Genomic DNA, 9,857 nt, shown 5'->3' on the forward strand with positions numbered 1-9,857 from the left:
GAGTGGTGCGCCACCTGTCGGGGCAGCGCCGTACATTGCGAGGAGGGGTCTTCAGTGTTTGCCGCAAGATGGCTCTGCGTGCGCGCCAAGCGCAGAAGAAATGTAGCGGAAACGTACTTCGCAACGCGTTTAACTGCGACTTCTGTAATTTACATGCTCATAACTACCGATATATACCGCAGTATAACTTTCAACGGCGCGTTCCTAAGGCAACACCGCATTCACTAGACGCGCTTTTGTCACGCTTTGAAGCATCGAACTCCTGGCTGAGTGCAATAAAGAAAAAAAAACTCCTGGCTGAAGGTAGCGTCTCCGTCTCACACTCCGGAGACCCTGTTTCGATTCCCACCCAGCCCGTCTTGCAATTTCCTTTTAATTATGAATTGCCTTCCGCTATTTCTCGCTCACAGCCAACGCCGACGACACCGGCATTTCTGCGACACGAGCTCCTTAACGCTGTCGCGTTAAAACAGTCACTTTTGCTTGGCACAAAGTCTGCTAGCCTCCGGATCCAAGCAAAAACAGCCAGTAGAATAGAGAAAACGGAATATTATAGTATTTATATTGCAACCATTCAGTGGGCTTTCAGAAACGCTGATATGGGGTGCTGCTATTTAGTTCTGAACACCTTGAGGCTATTTGAGGATTTAACATGCTATCTGAGCATTCAGAATTCTATGTTTCACATTTATTAAGCCCCCCCCCCCCCTCCTCCCCGTGGCCTAGAAAGAATTTGCGAGATAGTTTAAAGCAGAGTGTGTCTGCCGGTGAGATACTGGGGAGGTTGAAGGAAAAATTTGCATTCTTAGTTCCTAATTAGATTTCACAGGTGGCGTAGTTGTGTGTTCTCGCACTTGAAGTACGTCGTGTTAGTTGTAAACGTATGACATTGTTTCATGCGGTTACGTTTTCATAGTATGCAATCTTCAGCCGGTTTGTTTCCCATCGAGTTCTCAATAAGCTATAAAGGAACGTTGACATTTATTTTACAGAGACAAGTTTTCCGAGAGTACTTTGATAGTTATAACGGACTTTATTGCTCAATTATGCAGGTTTCTGAATTACACTTTAGAAGGGAACTTCCGTGCGCTTGCGCAGCCCGAACAGAAAAGGGTTGCATAAGTTTTTTTTTTTCAGCTCACCTTCATTAGAATGGATGGTAGGCCTAAAATAAAGCTGTCCTAGTCTGATAGGCACGGATAGCGGATGAGATGTTTCTGTTTGTAGGCTTTAAGCTCTCAGTGGTCTAGCAAATGTATCTTACCAAGAATACGTTCACAAAATTTCTGTCTATATCTCTATATATATAAGCTCGGCTTCACCTTTACAACTGTGTGTAGTAGCATATCAGAGGCACACTCCTCGATCTTCTTCTTCTTCGCAGCCTTTTAAGCCTCACTATCTAACACAGCTGTTCGCGGAAAAGACCACTCGACGTTCTTGAAGAAGCTTCAGTGCATGACAAATAAAAAAGAACAGGAAAAAAAAAACAGAATACGCTGGTAAAAAGGCGGCACACAAAAGCACTTGATGCGCGCGCATCTCACCGAACGTTCTTTGTGCCGGTGCCGCAATTTGGTGCCATGGCAAGCTGAAAATTCGCTAGCTGAATTAGCAAACTTGTTATATTATTGGGTGAAGACCAAATGAACAAGCACTACGAATAAAGTACTGTGTTCGTTCTACTTGCTTCTTTGCTAGTATCTAGTCAGTAGCACAATCTTGCATGCTTAATGTGACTTAGTTACTCGCTCAAGTTCACACCTTGTTACCTAGTTCAAGTTATTCTCTTGCTTCCTCTCCCTTCAGCTGTTTTCAAGCTATGTAGTTGTGCCATTACTTAAAGCGTGATACACGCAACGGGATGGAAAGAATGTGAGCCCTTGAACAGCAAGCTCATCAGGAATCCTCGGCGACCTTTCCTTCGAGGGGCGGCTCAGGTTGAAAATAAAGGACACTTATGTCGCCTCGGCTACATCTAAGGTACATATCTCGATTATGCAGATGGTTTAAGAAGCTCGGGTTTCTACACCATTGCTTCTCTATATCAATGGTAGGGAATGCGATCACCCTAATGGTGCTTGTTATGCCATGCCTTATCTTTTTTATTGTTTTGTTCATTTCGTCAAATCTTGGCTTCATTACTTCCAACTTAATAGGCGCAAACCAGATGTCCTAGTTATCTTACTACTGAGCCTAAGAAATCGCATATATTTCAGAACTTTGGATGTTATAACCAATTGAATATGCTCGAAATCCCAATAATTGCGCTCTATAAAGCACTGTTCATACTTGGTTTTCAAGGTAGAGTAGAATCAAAGAAAGAAGCTATTGTATTCACTCGAGAAAGCAAGGAAAATAAAAACGTTTGCTATAATGTGCTTCTCCACCTCCTTATGACTTGGCTATCATGCAATTAAATATGCTTTATTAGAAAAATTGTATCGATCGCAGAGGCATCTGTGCGTTTATATTTTGCACTTCAGAGAAGTAATGTCCCAGGAAACAAAGCTTTGCGTGAACACCGTCAAATAGTACGTGGAACTTGGCGTGCACATTATAAACCATTTCTTTTATTTTACTAACGTGATATTACAGAAGAGGTTCGGGACTTTACGTGGCACTGGCTACTCCCCTTTGCATGGCTATTAAAAATGCTAAAAAGAGGCGAAAACTATTGAGTACATTCAAACTCCACTAACGTATACAAAGTTCTGCCAACTAGTCCGTGAAGCCACATAATATAACTGGAGCACGCACTAACACGCACATTGCGGTCCGCTGTTCAAGAGAATGCACGAGTGCAAACAATATGCAAAGTCCTTTCCTTTGAAAGTGCACAATCAGTGGCATCAGGCACAAATGAGTCATACCTGGGGCCACTAGCACCTTGCTAAATGCTTGTGCAGTGCCCTGAAAAAGTTTAAACCGGAAGTTGCACGTGAAGCGTCAGCAAAGTGAGACCCACACATTAAAATGTTCCGTTGAACAGTAGACGGCGCTGCATAAAGAAGTACAAACACGCAGATTTCCAGATATACATTAAAAATACCTGAAGTTATCCGTGAAAAATACATTTCACAGTTCTGCGGTTGAAAAGGTCCTAATTATACAGCTACCTACGTAAACGCATAACTTCGTAAATCTAAGCTAAACTTCCATGGCGCATGTAGTAGACCTAAGCGGTTGTTGCTTTAAATGATTTTCTGTCGTAGGCTAAGAGAGATTTATAGATAACATATATGGTAAAGCGGGAGTATAAAAAGGGCACATAAATTTGCAAAATTTTGTAGCGTTGCATTATTTGGTATTCTCCTAATCAGCTGTAAATGTTGGCGATATTAAAGCCAAATCAAGCGTGACTGTTCAAAGGGTGTGCAAAAGAGGCGTCTTTCTTTGCTTGAGTTTAACTGAATGACTTATAGTATCTACATAATGAAGCATTATAATGACTATGAATACCTACACCTAACGGCATCACGCAGAAATTAAAAATGCAAAATGCCTCCAAATCTTGCTGGTATTCTTTATTTGAATATTTTCGTTGGAACCTCTCTTCTCTGTCAGCTAAAGAATAACAAAACAAAAACAGAGCAATCATTTAGTTATAAACTTAAAATAGCACGATTTATGTCATCACGTACACAATGTACATGCAATGCTTTCCCGTTGAACTGATTACAAATGCTGCATTTGGAATTAATATTTGCCATGAACCTTGAGCCTTGCTACGCACCCTTTACGTAGGCATAAACTTAAATGAATGAAATATATTAATTTTTTTATATCGTATTATTTACAGGCGATGCTGTGCAAGTCAATCTAAACGCTTTATTGATGTCTGAGAGAGAGAGATGCAAATGAGAGGAAGGCAGGGAGGTTAACCAGACTTAAAACGTCCGGTTTGCTACCCTGCACTAGGGGAAGGGAAAGGGGAAGTAAAGACGGAAAGAAGAGCGTGACAAAAATGAAAGCGTGAGAAAAAAAATATGAAAAGGGACGAAATGGGGTCATTATAGTCTTTCTAATAGGCCACTGTCACGTAGAAAAGTCAACAGAGCCTTGACCGACTTTTGCTGCGACGACAGTTCATGTCGGCATTCCAAAATTGACTGTTCTGAAAGTGGCCTGTCGTCAAGGCGTGCCAACGCGGTCGCTAGTGACAGCCGGTGCGCGCTGTATCGAGGACAGTGGCAAAGCACGTGTTCGATAGTCTCTTCGCCGCCGCAGTGTCTGCAAGCCGCGCTGTCGTCCATACCGACTCGGAAGGCGAAGGATCTTGTGTAGGCGACACCAAGCCACAGTCGGCAAAGTACTGCTCTTTCGAGTCGAGAGAGTCCAGGTGGGGTCGAAGTCGAAGGGATGGGTCCAGTCGGTGTAGACGTGTATGCTTTAAGCTGGGTGTGTTCCATAAAGTTTTGATGGCTTCATTTGCAAGCACACGAAATTTCGTTGCAGCGTGTGTTCTTGAGAATGGAATGGAGTCTTGCAAGCCCCTCCTCGTGTGCAGATCGTGCTGCTGCGTCGGCATGTTCATTGCCCATTATGCCACAGTGGCTTGGAATCCACTGCAACGTGATGTCGTGTCCTTGCTCGACGAGGTGGTGAAGCAGCAGTCTGATTTCCATAACTAGTTGTTCGTGGGGTCCTCGGCGTAAGGCAGAAACCAAACAATGAAGAGCAGCCTTGGAGTCAGTGAACACGCTCCATTTCCTGGGTAGTTCTTCAGAAATTACACGAAGTGCACAACGAATAGCAGCAAGCTCCGCGGCAGTCGATGTAGTCTGGTGAGATAGTCGAATCTTTATGGTGGAAGGTTTTGCAGGAAAGATCACCGATCCTGCAGACCCATTCACCGTGGTTGAAGCGTCAGTATAAAGATGATGATGCTCGTTGTACGTCTCATACAGCAAGAGCAGTGAAAGCTGCTTGAGTGCTGGAGACGAGAGTTGGGCTTTTGTTCGTATTCCTGGTACCATTAGTCGAACATTTGCTTGAGCCAAGCACCATGGTGGAAACGGAACTTTCGCTGGAGCTGTATAACCTGATGGAAGGTATGCACGATAAGGCAGGACTGTTTCACAAAAGGAAGCACGTGGTCGATCCTCTGGCAGTGAGGCTAGATGATGGGCAGGGGCTCGAGCAAGGTGTCTTACGTGTGCTCTGAGCGCTTCCATGACTATATGGGTCTTGGCTGGGAAATCGTGTGCAATGGCAATTGTTTCAGCCGTTGACGAACAGCGCGGCAATCCAAGACACACTCTAAGTGCCTGGGCCTGGACGCTTTCGAGTGTACGGATATTACTTCTGCAGGTGTTGGTCAGCACAGGCAAGCTATATCGCAAATACCCAAGAAAGAGCGTCCTGTATTGATGTCTGGGATTGATGTCTGGGTTTGCTCACGGTTATGCACTGTCCTCTTGTTTTTAATATGTGACATTTAAGAGTTCTTCTAGCCTTTAAACGGGGTCAGCTAGTCATTTTCTCATAGAACAAGTGGAATAATAAATATGAAATCACACATAAACAGTGGACGAAACAAGGGTAAAAAAAGGACAGTCGGGTGAGGTATTTTCTCTAAAGACAGTACACAGCAAAAATAACGTAAAAGATGCTAGAACATACTGTGCTTTCACCTAGAAGGAAATAATGACAACTTACCAAACAGTTCACTTCAAACACACTAGAGTGAAAGTCGGCTCGTATAAATACAATAAACACAGATTACAACAGAAGTCACATACCGCATACAGGAACGTAGAGACTTGTTGTCATGTTCTCTCATTTGGGATGTTTAATTTTACTAGTTCATTTTATTTGGGACCATCAAACGAAAGCGGTTAGAGCCTTGGAAGGTCGTTGATTTCTTTTTATTTTTTAAATACATGCTATTTATGAGAAGTTGGCTCCTTTAGGCGGCACCAGGTACTCATAGAACAAGTGCGCATTCAATGTGGCATTAAAGTGAGATGGCAAAGATGCCTTGGAAAGCGATTCAAGCCCCACTTGAAGTCCCTGAGAGACCCTCCCTGGGCAAATTGGGGGTGAGGACGGGACGGAGCCACTGCGCCCGGCACTCTATCACGGCACCCCTCGCGTGAGGGGAGTAGGAAGAGCGTCGGAACTTTCTTATTTGACCTAACCTCAATACCACGTTACTATATATATATATATATATATATATACATATATGTGTGTGTGTGTGTGTGTGTGTGTGTGTGTGTGTGTGTGTGTGTGTGTGTGTGTGTGCGTACGTGTGTGTGTGTGTGTGTGTGTGTGTGTGTGTGTGTGTGCGTGTGTGCGTGTGTGTGTGTGTGTGTGTGTGTGTGTGTGTGTGTGTGTGTGTGTGTGTGTGTGTGTGTGTGTGTGTGTGTGTGTGTGTGTGTGTGTGTGTGTGTGTGTGTGTGTGTGTGTGTGTGTGTGTGTGTGTGCATTGTAGGTTGAGAACGCACGTACGCCTATTTGTGAAAGCGCTTACTCTATGCTCTTTAAAAGGTGCATTGTACAGACCGCTTGCTGGAAGCTGGATATCCGCGTTAGCTAATCACGAGCGCCTGTGAGAGTTTGCTGCGGAAGTACAAGTACCGCAACAAAAAAAAAAGAAAAAAGAAAGAAAAAGACAAGTAGAAAAAGCCGGTGTAGGTAATACCGTACCTTCACCCGATATATCATATACTCAACAGGGTCGCAGGTGAACACGTAGTAAACACGGAGTTTTATGCCCCTCTCAATTCGGGACACTTCAGTCCCACGATGAACAAAGAAGAGAGGGTGCAATGGATGAGGAAACATGCTAGCAACTTCAGCAAATGAGTATCCGCGGGTGTGGCTACAAGATTCCGTTATCCTGTGAATAGTCGCATATAGGACAAACAGGACCATGTGCGCATGAGCACAGCGTGGCTGTGCGAATGAAAACTGGCAGCGACCTGAACTTCCACTGTTGTGGGAGTTGCGGCTGCCAAAAATGAATTCATGGAAAGAGCAAGGACAAAGATGGCAATAGAAATTATTGAAGCATTCTTTTTAAGGCAGAACGATGACAAGTCTGTGAGCATGCCCTCAATTTTACCAACATACAGAGAGATAGAGGTTTTCGACGACCACGTTTGATTTTAAGTAGGACCGCCGTCAAGGTTTTCAGTTTTGACTATGCGCTTCGCTCTGTGTTACCGTATATTTTATGAACTTTCTAGTGTTATTTTATTTTTATCGATATTTTGCTTTATCATCGTGAATTGCTAGAACGGACGTTATGTGTATCGTTAGTTTTAATGCTATATTTACTTTCTTTGAGACTGGTTTGAACAAAATGTTAAGTGTCATAATTTTGAAGCGATTATGGCTTTCTGTAATTGTCATAGGTGCCAGATAATCGGACTTCACTGCTTCGGGTATAATTTAGCGCTCATTGTTTGTATCGGCACCCGTCTCTCACGTCAGAGGTAGGTGGATCCACATGCCATGGTATTTTTTGTATCATGATATTCAAGCCACATACGCTTGAAATTGTTCTTCAAGAAGGCAGACAAGATACGTAATTATCAATGGATGACGTGCTTTCTCCAGGCGACGCCTGTGTAAGATGCCTTATTATTGGCTTCTTGGTAGTCCAAAAAATAAAGAAGTTGGCAGTCTGCGCTCTTTCCTCTCGAGTCTCCCCCTTTTTTCCCACGCACCTTGCGATGTTCATTTGGCGCAGCACACTGCAGAATTCAGTTTGAACCAACTAGCCTGGAGAAAAAGTACTTCTTACGCGACCACCACTGTAGCCGCGTAGTTTGCGGGAGTTATTCGTGCACTGATGGAACTGAAACAAAGCCGAGTAGACAATGTTCCCACAAAAAAAAAAAAGACACGTTAGACAAGAAAAAAAGCAAACAAAAATAATCCTGTGGTACACAAAGTAGTGAAGCGTGGCATATCCGCATAAACATATAAAAATTATAACCGTTCATCTGGGTATCGTGCGCGTATTTTTTTCATTTCTTTCTTTTTCCTTACTTTTTCTTATTTTTTATTCTAGCATGTGAATAAGTAAAAGTTCCATTTATTCTCTTCGCATGCATTACGTATGCGTGGTTGCACTTTACAGAAAAGGTTCGTAAGTTTTGTCTGTTAATGAGTGCACAAATACCGCTGTTCGATAGTAGCGCTCTGTGGAATACATGCGTTAAGACGAAAACAGTCGGAATAGCAAACTGAATACCGAGCCGAATTAGCGTAAGTGCTTCGGACATAATGTCTAATAATCGAGCTAATAAAGAGCAAGCCTTCCGTTAGCGGATTTCTATATATATGTCGTGAACAGTTTTCCACATTTGCATGCTTACGTACATGGATAAATAAAGCGCTAAAATAAACAAATGATAAGCGCCCGGAGAAACGTACACCTGTCCCAAGCACTTAATCGCCCGTTAGATGCACTTCATCACTTTGTGAAGAGTGCTACGTCACGTTCTTCACATGACGTCAATACGTAGCGTCAACGCTGACGAAGACAAGCGGCTTTGTAAGTGCTGCACTATAAGTGATTCTTGCTTAGAAATAAATGAAGACAAGAAGAACGTATTTCTGTTCTACCAGGCGCAAGGAATACATAGCCGTTTTTGCTTTTGAAAACAAAAAAGGATGAAGTTCATTAGGCCGTTTTGGCAATTAACACAGCTCTAATTTATAACATAACAGCACGGACGGCAACCCAGCGGCCGATGTATCGTTCCCTAGAAAATGGAGGCAAAGGCTGAGAAATCCAACACAGCGATAAGTGATGGGCGAAAATTTCAAGGAACCGCGGTTTATGAATGTATCAAAACATTCCCCGTACCTTTCCATAAGGCCACTTTTCATACCTATCCTTTCCCACGCGCTGAACTCTAACAGCAACTAGAAACACGGAGCGTTCGGCCCAGGTGAGCCCCACCTCAGATGCTGACGTCCGGAGCAGAGTAATCTCGCGTTGTTCCTCGCAAACCCCGTCCACCGCAAGATAACTAAACCACACGTTGAAGAAAAACGGTGCCATTGATCGGCACGATGCCGGTGCTATTTTTTTTTATTTGACCGCAACGTGGGCTCATGCTGTGCATCCATTATCTCCGGCAGCCGCCACTAATGCACCATCTGCTCCGCGCAGGAGAGAGGGGTGCACGCCCGATGACGAAGTGGTTTGTACGGAGGCCGCACGCTGTCTTTCTCGACTACGAGACCGCGACGGCAAAACCGTTTAAAGGCGATGATCCTCCTTCACCGTTCGGTGGCGTACAGCTTGATATCAGCTTTTTCTTTAAATTTAGTTTCCTGAGATTCATGAAGGGTCTGTTCAGAAGTGATTCATCTTCTCGCTAGTTTGTGGTTACCTCGGTTTGTTTTGGCGGCGAGAAAAAAGAATGCATACAGGCCGCACCCGAAGCGCGTTCTTTCGATCTTACTTCTCTTTTAAGAGGGTAGGAATAAGAAGGCCATTGGTGGAGTTCCGGAAACGTGGTTTTGAATTTTTTGCTGAATGTTCAACTGTGCAGCCATACGCTTAGCGAAATATGGTTGCACTGTGCAAAGTATCGAACTTCCTGGCAGAAACTGTAAGCAAGAGTTTCTGCGTAATGGAACGTCGATGTCTTCTTAACCTTAACCAAGGTTTAAAACTATGTCGACAGCCTCTAGGAGGACTCAATCGATTCCATGTCGCTAGGTATAGTGTGAAGCAAATCACACTATTTTGTATTGTTCCAATTAGTTAGGAATAATTAGTACCCTCGCTTGGGTATTGGCGGGCGGCTCTACCTTTGGACGGTGAGCTACCTCAGCGGCCGTTTCGTTTACATGAACACGCCTGACGGAGAGACTAATCGTCATCA

Source organism: Dermacentor andersoni, chromosome 5 (genome assembly GCF_023375885.2).
Source record: "Dermacentor andersoni chromosome 5, qqDerAnde1_hic_scaffold, whole genome shotgun sequence".
Lineage (NCBI taxonomy): Eukaryota > Metazoa > Arthropoda > Arachnida > Ixodida > Ixodidae > Dermacentor > Dermacentor andersoni.